We start from the raw sequence: 13,464 nt of genomic DNA, 5'->3' as shown, positions 1-13,464 counted from the left end.
ACCTGCTCGTTTGGAGTCCCTGTCCTGTGGAATCGTTTTACTCTCAATAGCTACTCCAAATGTCACCAGTGCCATCGACCAAAGTGCCCTTTTGGGTCCGAATTGACGATGGGATCATACTGCAGCTCCGATGTCAGAAATCCAGTGGCTGAGGCGGCACCGAATCTGAGCGGCGTCGAACCCAAATAGACCCAGTTTGAGCGACACCCCGAACCCATGGGGGAACGTGTCAGTGTTTGACGGCCTTATCTCTCGTGTTAGTCTGAACTGAGGAGAATAGCGCTACTGGGACCATTTGCCTGCTGGTGACAGATTTTATTCTAATGAGTCACCTTTGGCTTTAAGCTAAGACTTATTAAAAAAAAAAAAAAAAAAAAAAACTGTCTTGTCCAGCTCACCTGAATGATTCTCCGTTATCCTCCCTTTCTAGAATAGCCTGTTCAGACATTTCATTTGTCCAGCAGCAACGACGGTTCAATTCTGCCAACTAGTGATTTATCTATTGGCTCCTTATAGCGTTTCTCTTAGAACTTTCTGGTCATGCTGTGAAATGGGGCTTTTAAAAAATGAATTATTTCTTATTTCATTATGAAATATCACTTAATTTTACCCCTTGCAGACTAACATCTTGAGTTTGTCTTAACGGTTGAGGGTCGGGGTCGTGGTCTGCCGAGTCCCCACTTGCCATTGCCACGTCGGCTCCTTTTGCTCGAGCCGCCTCTGCCTCCGATTCACAAACACTTCAGTCATAATGTCGACACTGTGATGCTAATTAGGGATTTCTCTGCCCTCTCTGTCCCGCATAGCAAGGTTCTGATTGCTCTTCGTGAAGTCCTGGAGGCATGTGTGACCCCCGTAATCGAAGGGATCCTCTGTGTTTTGTGGATGTTTTAAGTCACAACATGACTCCACTCATTGAAATATGGTATTTAAGTAAATATTTTCACATTAAGAATTCTTCATTGTCATTCTGACCTCTCTGATGGTGCTCAGTAGGTAATGATGTCCTAGAATGAACACAGTACATGTAAAAAGTCCTATAAAGATGAATGTGCACATTGCAAGCTTTGTTCGGAATTTCATCCCACAAATGCATTCAAAAGTAACCGAGATGGTTGGTGCCCATTCACACACAGCAGAGTCCTTCACCATTTTAGGTACGGCGGCACTGAATGTGCCATCCGAAGAAAGCCTGGCACTCGTGTGCCATGTTTGTGTTTGGGCATCGTACCGGGAAACAGCGGGCAGACGGACATGGAACTGAACGGAAGCGAGGAGCTGAATGAGATTTTGAGGAGGGGGGGAGGCTTCCCTGTCGAGATGCCCCCGCCTTCTCCCTGTCTGGAGGGAGGGTGAGTGGGCGGGTGGCTGTGACCAGCAGCCGTGAGTGCCAGAGCTCCTGGGTCGTGCCAGACCGCGCGTGTCATGGAGGCAGCGGTACAGATGCCAGCGGGGAGGACGTTGTCGCCGGTGGCGGATCTGAGCGCCTTTCTGCTCGAGCTGTGCCGGCTCTCGGCTCTGATCCTCCCCCCCCCCCACGAGCGGCTCGGCTGACTTAAAAGCCGCCCTTTACTTCCTGCGGGAGAAGCGGAGTGGGAGACCCTGTCATCTCCAGACTAACTTTCCCCCGGAATTCCTTCGCCGCTGTCGCCTTGCTCTGCTTCCCCAGCTTCCTTTATTAAAGACAACCTCCTGTGTGTGGATTATGTAATATACCTTTTCGTGGTGTGAAAGCATAACACCTGCTTCCTAAACCAGAATTCACAAGAGTTCCTCATCTCTGTGTGACGCATAAGTAATTGTGAGTGTTTCTATTTGACACCCCTCTTTGGAAACGCTTATGGGGTGTAAATGTGGAAAGTTCCTAAGTTGCTAAGGGGTAAGTCCTGTCGGTGGCGTGCTGTTACAGCAGGACTGTGCGGGGGTTTCTGAAACGAAAGCGTCCATAAGCTTGCAGCCTTGATGCCAATTTTACATTAGCCAGTGGGGTGTGATCTCTTGCATGATGTTCCTTGGCTCCTTGACAGTTGTATACTTGTGATGAATTATCTGTCTCACTTGTACCTCGCATTGGACAAGCCTGTCTGCCAAAAAAAATAAATATGAATGTAGTACGGCTATGAGGAAATGCATCTTTTGTTTTGCTGGTGTTTTAGATTGGCCTGTCAGAGCTTCTCAGAGCGTTTGTTACTAGGGCTGCGATGCAGTTCACTGCTGCCTGGCTCTCGTTAATTGAACTGGATTAAGTTGAGTCCTGGCTGTATCTTCCAAGATCCATGCTGTTAATTTCTATCCAGATTTGGGTTGAATTCCCATAGAGTTGTGTTGCGGGGGGGGGGGGGCGTTCCTGCGCTGTCACCACACCGGCATCCCGCCCCCTGCCTGACAGGCTGTGCGCCTGCTCCTCTGTTCACTGCCACGTGCGAGTGGGCCGGCGTGATGCTCCTCTCCACATCGGCGGCAGGTACTGGTGTGTGATGTCAGGTCGGGAGTGTGAAGAGTCAATGGGAAGCAAGAGGCCCACGTTTTTCTACAAGCCCTGGAAGGGCGGTGAACACAGAACACGGTCAGAGGTGCCCTAGTCCTTGTGCCTTTCATTGAGAAGCATTTTCGATTGGCCGTTAATAGATATGCAAATGGAGGCTGTTCTCACCACATTAATGAGTGTTAGAAGAGCCCGCAGGTTTAAAGGCTTTATGTAGGGGGGTGGGGGTGTTCCTCATGACTAATGAAAGCCAGAGGTCATAGTTAACATGATCTTGGTCACCCTCAGCAGTCACGGGGTCTTCTGCTCAGCCGTGTCTGAGTAGGCGTTCCTGGTCACCTTGAACATGGTGTTCAGAAGCTGTGACTGTTCCTCGCCCCAGGAAACAGCCCTGGCCTGTTTGGCTGCGTCTCCCATGTTGCTACTTCTCCTGCATGTTTAAGCTCTCTGTGATTTTTTATTTTTTATTTTTTCCTGACCACACCGTTCTGGTTTCTGCCTGCTCACCAGTTAATGGCGTCACTCATGAGCATGTCTTCAGCGGTCGGCCATTTCTGAAAATAACCGCCACTGTGTTTTAAGGATTTGGACGGCATTTTAGGTCCGGTGCCAGACCAGCTGAAATCGTGCAGCTGTGGTCGCTCTGTCACATGACAGATGTTGTATGCAACATGCCATACCTTATGTGACGGATGTAATTCTTTTGTCTCACTGTTATAAACCAACCTCAACCTGTTTTTATTTATTTTTTTTTGGGTGGGGGTCAGGATCTCTTATCGATAATGTTGTGCCATATGACTCCCGTACTATGACCCTGGTCAATAAACTACATTTTGTGGAATTCCATTTTTGTTGAAGGTATTAATATCAGAAGCAGGTTCCTCATGGTCCCTGGCACAGTGTATTATGACTCTGGAGATGGATTTGGAGAACATTGTCCCTCCCCCTATTTTCTTCTCCAGATTCCCCTGTAGGCATGTCTGATGGGGAGAGCGATACCCCCCCCCCCCCTTGGTTTTTAAAGACACTCGTCATCAGGAACTTTGCACGTCACTCACACTAGATAAATCCCCCCCCCCATTCCGGGGGCTAAGTGCACTTAAAGCAGGTCTCATTTTGCCGGTCGTTTATTTCCGGAAAGCAAATTGTGTCTAATAACCCAAATGGAAAAGAAACTCAGGACCTGGTCATAAAACAAGCTGAATTTCTCTTTATTACTGGTGACTCGGCAACATTCAGTCTTTATAACGCACCGATCTGCTGACATTATAAATGGGGGGGGAGCCTTAGTAAAGTGGCTGTTTCTTCAAGCGTGGTCAATGCGGCACTTCTCTGCGGGCTACGGTTGTGGCCTGGAAGGACGCAGACGCAGGTCCTGCTCCTCAGCCATGCCTGTTAGCTCCGCTGTGTGGGGCAGTAGAGGAACCCCACTATGTTCAAAAACCCTCCTGAAACGAGGCATGTGCTCCCAGTTTGACTCCTCCATCCCTCCTCCCCCCACCTCGCACGCTGCCCCTCACCTCACCTTCTAGGCCACCGGTATGTGTTTGATCATTTTGGGTTGGAGGTTCTTGCTTATTTTGCTTGGTATTATGAGATGCATTCAGGAGATTCTCAGAAATTTACAATTTGAGGGAATGAACTGGGATTCTGGACAGTTTCCTGAGTAACTCTAGCTTGGTGTTACTTTTTATTTATTTATGCAGAATGGTAACTCTCCCCACTACATGGTTGTAATGCTGGCATTGTTTTAGGCTGCTGCAGCCCCCCCCAATTGAACCATGTTTTGGTCAGGAGACTGACCCTACTTTTGCCTGGAGCTTTTAGTTGAGCTGAATTATCGCTTACAGCCTTGGCTTATTTAAGGTTGCTGGTGGCCAACAACAATAGGATGGCTTGTAACATCTAGGAAGCTCTTCCCAGTCTCTCCAAAGCTGCCAGCTTCAGTTAATGGGGGGGGGGGGGGGATCTACAGATTCTGGGTAAACGAGAACGAGTAAATGTGCCTCATCCTAATGCTTGTTTAATGGGTTCTGTCCGTTCTGCAGGCTGCGTGCTTGGCCGCGATTCCCCCGGTGCATCCCTGCGTACCGTGTTACTGCTCTCTCAGCTGGGGTGGCCATCAATACCCTTCCAGCCTGGCCATTTTACAGTCTTTAAAGCCCCCTCGCCCCCCAGTGTTAATTTAAATGATGTGGGAGCCGTGCCCAGCGCTAAACCCCCGCCCCTGTCAAGCTGACCGTCGCTCTTTAGCGACGGTAAATGCATCGTCAAAGCCTGGAATCGATAGTCCTTCTGTCCCAGATGAGAAATAGGACTGACGGGTGTCTTGGAGGGGGGGTGACTAGGGCAAGTGTGAAGGATGGTAGGCCTCAGACGGGCCTTTGGAACATGGCTCTCCTGACCTCAAAGTGCCACCCCATGGTCTCCTTAGCTGGGCCTCCACAAACTGCTTGTAGTCGCAGGTTCTGGGATTGTGTAGCTGAAAGGTTTTCACCGCTCTGGCATGTAGGAGAGACCCCAAGTCCATGCTGAAGTCTACCGAGTCCTCAACCTATTTTAGTCAGTTAATTTATTGAAGGAGAAGATTCCGTGTAGGCGTTCAAAGTCGGCACCTTCGAGCCGCAGTAATGCCATCTTTGATTTTGTGCCATGTATTTTTTTTTGAAGGTTGACATTTATTCCTTTCCTCCTACTCTTCAAGGATCAAGAATCAAGGATTTTTATTTGTCATTGTGCGAGTGGGTTACACAAGTACCTCGAGCTGCCATAATTCTCCCAGTGTCCTCTGACTGGTTTGGACATAAGGTGTTGTGGTTTTGACCTGTTTTTTTTTTTTTGTTAGTCATGTCTCTGTTACAGCATCATCCATCTTGTCGTCGTCATCCTTGACATCGCCTTCATCTTGAGAATGGCTGCCTGACCAGCTATCGACTCCCAGTGAAGCCTCCCGCAAGCCCTCCACACTGAGCTGTTCACCACGGATAAATGCAATGTCAGAGCAGTGCCGGGTGCCCCAGATCAATGCCCATCAAATCCTCCGTGATTAATAGGATTATTCTGCTTTCAGTGTTGACTAAGAGCACACAATTGATTATGGCCACTGCTGAGTAACGGCAAATTGTGACTGGCTGGTTATCCTGGGGACCCCTGCTCCCATTTTGGGTCTGTCCATCTGCTAATGTACTCAAGCAGTTGCCTGATCTCCAAAGACCTCCCTATCTGAGATGGGATTTCAGAGAATGTCTCCAAAGGTGGCTGAGGGCAGTCCTGCTCCGGGAGTCCTGCTCCGGGAGTCCTGCTCCGGGAGTCCTGCTCCGGGAGTCCTGCTCCGGGAGTCCTGCTCCGGCAGTCCTGCTCCGGCAGTCCTGCTCCGGCAGTCCTGCTCCGGGAGTCCTTTGCATGTTACTCACAGATGACTCTTCTATTCCTCTCCCTCCAGAGGCATTTTCTTTTCATTGAACTTTCATCAAAGGTTAATGGTAGAAGACTAGTTTTAGTTTGGGTTGGTTAACTTGCTGCTTTCTCACTTGTGCCGCATTTAACGTCCCGCTTTTTGGTCTTTATTTAGCGTAGGGTCTATAAAAAGCTCGCACTTGTTCTTTTCATGCCCAGTGACTCGAGAAATATCTCCACCCCGAGAGTCCCATCATCCCCAGCTTAGTCAGGCAATCGCTCACCTTGGGTATGCCAGCTGCGAGCGGCCCGGGCATTGCCCTTTCAAGCCGACGCCATGCCTGCCGCCCTTGCTGGGGTTGGCCGCCCTTCTCCGATTCGCCCGGAGGCATGTCGCACCACTGAAGGCTCTCAGCTCAGCTCTCAGATGGCTCTGCCTCCCCCTTCGCAGAGATTTACGTGGAGGTGTGTGTCTGAACCTGACAGCCTGGGCACATGCATCGGTTGCTAACCCAAACATCAATAGTTTTGACCATCTGGATAGAGGCTGTCATACCTCTGATCTCCTTGTATGGTTCTCCGGTTTCCCTGAACATTGTTATTGTCGTCGTCATGGTCATCTTTTGTCGCTTCCTGACATGCATGAGTTGCTGCCTATAACCCAAGAGCTTGGTCGTCTTGTCAATGAGACCCACTGGCTTATGGTGCCAGGCTTCTTCCTGTCATCACTGAGCTGCTTTCTCAAGGGGGGGGCGCTTTTGCCGCAGTGGGTCTTGCAACACAGACTGTTGCCTTTCATTGAATATCCAAACCCCCCCCCCCCCCATATTTCTTTTAAACTGCCGTTGATGGTTTAATACTTGAACATAGGCAGCAGAGCTGCCCCCCCCCCCCCCCCCCCTCACAAAGTGTCATTACACGTACTGCTGGCGGAAAAAAATGTCTATCGCAGCCCTGAACTTATGTGACATCACAGCTCGAACCGTCTGTTCTATGCTTGTGTGTTTGGGAGGAGCGCCACGATTTTGACTTTCCCCCGTTTAACACCCAACTGCTCCCAACGTCTCCCTCTTTACATGCGTCTTCTCCTTTGCACTGAACGACGCCCAGACGCCGCGTCTGCATTCACCTGGCACAAACCGAGTCGCAGAATGGGCTGGCTTCATTAACAGATGTCTGCGTGTGCCATAAAGCGATTGCTTCAGGGGGAGACGTTTGCGGCGGGAGGGTGGGGGGTGGTTGGATTTTATAAAGTGTTTCATCGCTTGTCCCCTCGGTCGCTGCCGCACAACCCAAATTTAATTGGCTGGAAATAAGATTGGCACCACCTGATTCGTCATATTGATTAGCTGAGGCAGCATACATATTTCTTCCCCGTGTGATTTATGTCACAGAGTTGCATTGTCCTCCCACACTGTTTCTCTATTAATCTTTCCTGGGGAGGGTGGGGTACCTTTTCCATGAATTGCACGAATCTTTGATGGATGCTGTGATCGGCCCACGGAGGCAGTCTGCCTGCCAGACCATGCTGTGGGTGGGTGGGTGGGTGGGCGGGCAGGCAGCTGGGGAAGGAGACTGTCACTACGTAGGGATACCCCCTTTTCACTGTCACTGTTAGGGATACCCCCCCCCCCTTTCACTGTCACTGCCTATGGTAGCAGAACGGACATGGACTCTGCATCTCATGTGAGCTCCTGAATAGGTTGCTTTTGATTTACTTTTAATGAATTCCCTCATCCAGAACGACCTATTTACTGTTCTTCTTCTGAAGACGACTTTCTGAACACATTTTTCTTTGGCCTCTTGGCAGGACCCCTTCCCAACAGCCGAAGCCATTCCTTAATCGCGGTGCACCCCGCCGTTCATTTTACCAAGCAGTCCTTGATGCCGGACAAGCGGAGTCCTTAAGTAATTATTCTGCACTCTATAGTTTTTGTCTTGTGTTGTTGCCAGGGTGACGAGCTGTGATGGGATGGGGAGCTTCCTGTCAGATGACCAGTAGCTTTATAGTCCATCACCTCCCCGCCGCCACTCCAAAGAGCGTTCCCAACCCTCGGACCACGGAATGCTGGGGGTTTGGGGGATGTAAGGAATCTGATCGTCCCTCATCTCTTCCTGCCCCCCCGAGGCTCAGTGTGGTGTGCAGTGACACCTTTATCTGCCAAATCATCCAGAATTGATCTTGGGAGCGGGGGTTTCATTTTCAGGTGGCTAAGCACGGCAGACAAATTATTATGTAGGGGTTAAATCAGAATCTGAGAGGAGGGGGAGCCCTGTCAGGTACAGAGCAGGGGGGGGGTCTTTGATAAGCCGATCCGTACATTACTTTAATATTAAATATTAATATTTAATCTTAATGATGCAGCATGTTCATTTGTTGCCATGTTACCACTTTAAAGCAACACAAAATGAACTAAAAAAACGTGATCAGCATTTTTGATCTGGACATTGTACATTTCTCTTCGTTAAATAGTATGTGACATTTTTAAAACATAACATGAAACTTAAAACCATGAGAATGACTATTCACTACAAGTAATACCCTGGCTTATTCATTCGTAATGTCCCCATGAAAACGCATTAAAATATCGAGTTATTCAGGGATTGCTTCTTGTGCACATTTTACCTCTCGCAGTGTCTAGCCAGTAAGTGAAGTCTTGGCAGCAGTTCGCTGAGCGAAAACGGGACAGAAATCAAGGTGTCGTAGGAATCGCTCATCCACCCAAGGAGTGAGTGTCTGTTTAGAGCTGCTAATGAAAAGTAAAATTAAAGCTGAGGAAAAAAAACGTAGTTTTGCACAAAAAAAAAAAACATTTTATTAAGCTGTTCACTGTACTAAAGTTTGGGACATTAAGAAAAGGTTAACGCTGAAGGAGATGGGGGTGAGATCCATCTATATTTAAACGCTGCTTTGTGGCACTTCAGGGTAACACCATATGATGTGCAGGTCACACTAGAATCGATATCGTCTTTAGTAAAGTATTTCCATGTTGCTTAGTTTGCGTTTTCGCTTCATCTTCAGACATGCTTTTAGATCTCGTTTGATGCATTTAATTCCAAACTTCTGTTTCTCTCATAGTACTACCGTGTTCGGAGTGTTGACCATGTCCAAATTGGAGAATTCAGATTAAATGACCCATTTCTGAGGCTCATTTGGTTCTGAAATTAAATTCCTACTTGTCTTGTCATTCTATGAAGACGCTTCGTTGACCATGAAACAGAAATTGGTTTTACTTAATTTAGGGTTAATGACGGGTTTCTGAATTTTAAGGTATTTTAATTAATCATTCTCTGAATACTGCATGAGTTTGAATCTATTTTGTAAGACTGAATATTGAGTTAAACAATCTGTCTTCGCAAATGATGCTGCTTTTGGAGAAGGCCCCCACCCCAAACTTTATGTCCCATCCTCTGGATTGGGGTGCTGCTCCGTCTGCCTGCCCTCATAACTACTCTTTGGATTAATTAATCAGTCCAACTGAACTCGTAATTAGCCCGTTGTACTCTGGCCAATCTAAAATGCTTCCTCTGGTGAAAGGCAGCTTTCCAAATCCAGCACCCCCCCCCCCCTCCCCAGTACACCCGGCAGCAGAGCCAGGCCCGCAGTGTATTTTGTGGATAATGTGGGAAATATCGATACACCCTTAATAGCTGATGTTGTGAAATGTTCCAGCCGAAACAGTGTGGTGAGCATTTGTCTGGCAGGTCCTCGTTCCTCTCAGTGGACACACAATGATTTGGGAGCACGTTTTGATTCCCGTGACAAGCCATCAAATTCAAATATTGCAAAGCTTTTTGAGTTGAATGTCGCGTTTGCTCTCTCACACCGGGAGTGTCAGCAGATGTGGCAAGTGTACAACCAAGTAAATCTTTTTTTTTTTTTTTTGTTTGTTTCTTGTTAATTGCGGCGCTCGATTTTAAAGATAACGGTTGTCGTATTGTTGCTCCACCGGGTTTAACGAGACCCACGGGAGTTCCGGAGTGTCGTATCGCTGTCTGGAATCGACAGGCGGACTCCACCTTGGAGAATGGTGTCGTTTCAGTCGGGACGAGATGCTTCCGTGCCGTCCCCATCAGCAAATCTCCGCCGTTATCACGACCCGATCGTTCTGAAACCCAAGCCGGCGGCCGCAACGAGTGCGATGGAGGGACCCCCGTGGAGAAACAAGCCAGGTCTTGGCGGGCATCAACAAATAGGCTGAAGAACATATGGCCTGGAAGGGCTGCATCGATCCATCTGCCTCCTCGCCGATTCCGGAGATAAGCGCTGGGGGTGGTGGGGGCAGTGCATTGCCTCACCTTAGAGCCGCCGAAGGGGGGGGAGGAAGCAGCAGGTCGTTCTAAGAGCGGCTGGGAAAGTGGCACTTCTTTTTTTTTCCCTCCCTAACCCTAAGACGGGGGAGGTGTCACCCCTGGGTCTGAGTGTACTGTATCCCCCTCACCTGCTGTTCAGGCAGCCATTCTGTTAGGAAAGCAGACTTACTGTTTTACAAAAGGGACTCGAACTCTACCGTGTTTTCGTAATTTATGCCATTACTGCTTACGTATCGCCTGTTTGCCTAGGAGATGCCAGGAGGTCAGCTTTGACAGGCTTTTACATTGTCGCCGGCAGTCGCAGCGTCCAGCCATTGTTTAGCGATGAGCAAGATATGCATGCGTGTGTCTGTCTTGTGACTTTCTTGTCAAGAGGAGCAATGGTGGCTTGGTTTTTTTTTCTTTTGGCTTAGACTGCATAGCTACGCGCTCTGTGCAGTGGGCACGTGGACCCCAGTGTGCAGAGCCCCCCCCCTCCCCAAAGGCATCAGGCGACGGAGTTCGCAACGATCTACCCAATCAGAGTGGGTTCCAGAAAAGGGTGGCTGGGCCTCTTAAATGCCATAGTTGGCCAGAGCTCCCATCCACAGGACATGTCACTACCTCTGTCTTGCATGCCCAGTTAATGATTCGCCGGCATTAGTGTGAACAGGAAGTACGGCAAGCAGCCGTCACTGAAAGGCGACACTCTGTGAGGCCACCCGTTATGCCCCCCCCCCCCCCCAGTACTTTGGGGGGGAGGGAGGCGAGGGCTCCAGTTACCTCAGGGTAGTGCTGGGCGATAAAACGATCTCTCTTTTTTTTTTTTTTATTGATTAAAAAATGAGGACGATCACGATGATACACACAGACTATAAAACTTGATCAACCAAGTTTGCTCCGTTTTAGAGAATTTGCTGTGAGACAGACAAACTCGATGGCCTATCGAGCAGAGGTTTACTGTACGCCAGCACAACAGCCAATCACCGACGACGTTGTAATTTCCTCCCTTAAAGAAGCAATGGGTGCGTTCAACTTGAGCTTAGGTCTGTCTGCAGCTGACGCGACGTGGAACGCGATCTGCCGGCGGCTGCAGGGGTGGAGTATAAACTGACTGCAGCCAAGTCGGACAACTTCTACTCCTCGTAGTCTGCGAGACCTGACTGCAATGGCCGCACTGCCAGAAGGGTGTAGAGCAATGGAACTTCCTGGGATACAAACGTCACGCGTGTGACTAAAATTTTCAGCCAATAAGGGCAAAGTTGTGTCGTTACGGAGGCGGTTCCAGTTTGTGCTGCACGGTCTGTCTCAAGTCATCTTGCTCTCGCAAGGATTTTGTACCATGTGACATGGTGACACGTGGTGACGTTTTGCAGCGCCAGACAAAAGAATCTAACCATGATTTGGCATTTTTTTGAATAAGTGTTTTTTTTTGTTTGGTTTAGATACTTTTTTTGCTTCAGAATTTTTAAAAGTTTTTAAGAGACCAAGAATAGAGGAAGATACTTGTTGCAGTCAGTTCTGTCCTGCTTTATTTTATGTTTGCCCTTTAACATATTTGCAATATTATACAGTTTTGCACATTGTTACATTATTATATGATTTTGTTCATTTGAGCTATGTTTCTTTGAATAACCTTTTATTATTTTAAGGGAATTTTGTATGTAAACAGTAAAATACTTTATTTTCCAACAAATTTGTTTAATTGTTTATTTCAATGTATTCATTCTATTTGTCAGAATAGGGTTATTTTTATTATTTTGATTATTACATTATTACATGGAACAGCATTGTGAAACTATAATATTGATAATTATCAATATCGGTCAATACAGGAAAAAATAGTGATTTTTTTTTTTTGCCATATCGCAAAAAGGGGCTCATTATATCTTGGGGACCCTTGCAATAGAGGCCAAAATATTCTTCCTGTCTGAAATAAATGCTGATTATTTAAACGGATATTTCCCTTTGTCCCTTCCACAGTAGATAGTCCGTCCTTTGCTCGTTGCCCGTTCTTGTATTGTGGTCAGTCGTCTGGCACCATCTCGCCATGCATGTGAAGCTAGCTGGCAGGAACCTCCCCTCTACAGGATGGCTTGACCCCATCCACCACGGGCGCCAGCCGGCACTGCAGCGGCACCTTCCGAAGGGCAGTTGGGGTCGGCCTGCGGCACTCTCGTCGCTTCTGAAGGCTGCTTTGTCGCTAATCCGTCTCCACCGTCCTTGGCCCTGGCTACTGTTGGACAGGCGGAACCCATTCGTACATCCTTCAGTCCGTCCATCTGTCTGTTCTCAATAATCCGGGAAATCTGGAGTCATCTTGTGAGGGACTGGATGATGAGCTGTGGTGAAATCCACGTGGCTTAAGTATCCCCGGCTTTCCTGGCTGTGTTGCCCGCCTCGGATTTACAAGCTGTCCTTCCGTCGCCGCTAAATTGGCCTGCTGTTGGCCTGCTGTTCAGCGTGGCAGGACTCTGTGGCTTTGATGTGCTTCTGTTTAGTCTGAGGAGGGGTAACTGCAACCGGGGTTACTTACCTTCTTTCCGGAGGCATCAAATGGAATAAATGCTGTTTGTCTCTTTATGCTTCTGGATTTGTGGAAATTTAAAAGGAAGTAATTTTTACTTTAAGATGGCAGGAAGGCAAGACGTCATCAAAGGCATTGAGGTACCAAACAGTCACAGCACCTGAGCTGAATTCTTATCCTTCCCCACCCCTCAAACCTTAAAATCGATCTACATGCACTCATACACTAACCCCTATGAAAATAAAGGGTGTGTCTGGACAGGTTATTAATATAGGTGAAGTCCAGGTCTCTAAGATGTGCAAAGACATGCCAGAGGGAGACCCCCAAAACATGTCTCTAACGAATACTGCTTCCTCCTCCAGTGCTCTCTCGACTTCCCTGCTCCCAGAATGACTTTTTTCCAGTGTTTCTGTGGGAGTATCTCTACACTGCCATTGCATAAGCATGTCAAATTCTTCACCTATGATGCGCAGTTTGTTTTTTGTGTGCAGGTGGTGATGGCCGGTAGTGTCTTAGAGCATGATCTGGAACAAAAACCTAACGAAGGAGACCATTGGCTCGTTAAAACCCCTCCAGGGTCACTGTCAAGCCAACTGGCTTCTCCATTCACTCCGAGGTCCAGTCCCAGTCGCTACTCTGAATATCTTCTTGAGGAATGTCATGTTTTGGTGCCTGTCCTCTTAGCCGCAGCAGCTGCAGGCACGAACTTGTCTGGTCTGTAAACCTGTCAGGCTACCACTATGTTTCTGATTTAATTACGATA

At 48.1% G+C, this 13,464-nt stretch overlaps 1 protein-coding gene across 1 annotated transcript in view; it reads left to right on the top strand.

Moving 5' to 3' along the window:
* hs2st1a (heparan sulfate 2-O-sulfotransferase 1a) overlaps positions 1-13,464 on the top strand; it is a 43,988-nt gene that overhangs the window by 989 nt on the left and 29,535 nt on the right. The window lies entirely within an intron of this gene.

Source organism: Paramormyrops kingsleyae, chromosome 21 (assembly GCF_048594095.1).
Source record: "Paramormyrops kingsleyae isolate MSU_618 chromosome 21, PKINGS_0.4, whole genome shotgun sequence".
In the NCBI taxonomy this organism is placed as follows: domain Eukaryota; kingdom Metazoa; phylum Chordata; class Actinopteri; order Osteoglossiformes; family Mormyridae; genus Paramormyrops; species Paramormyrops kingsleyae.
The sequence above is the reverse complement of the archived record's forward strand: the minus strand, read 5'-3'. Positions and strand labels throughout refer to the sequence as shown.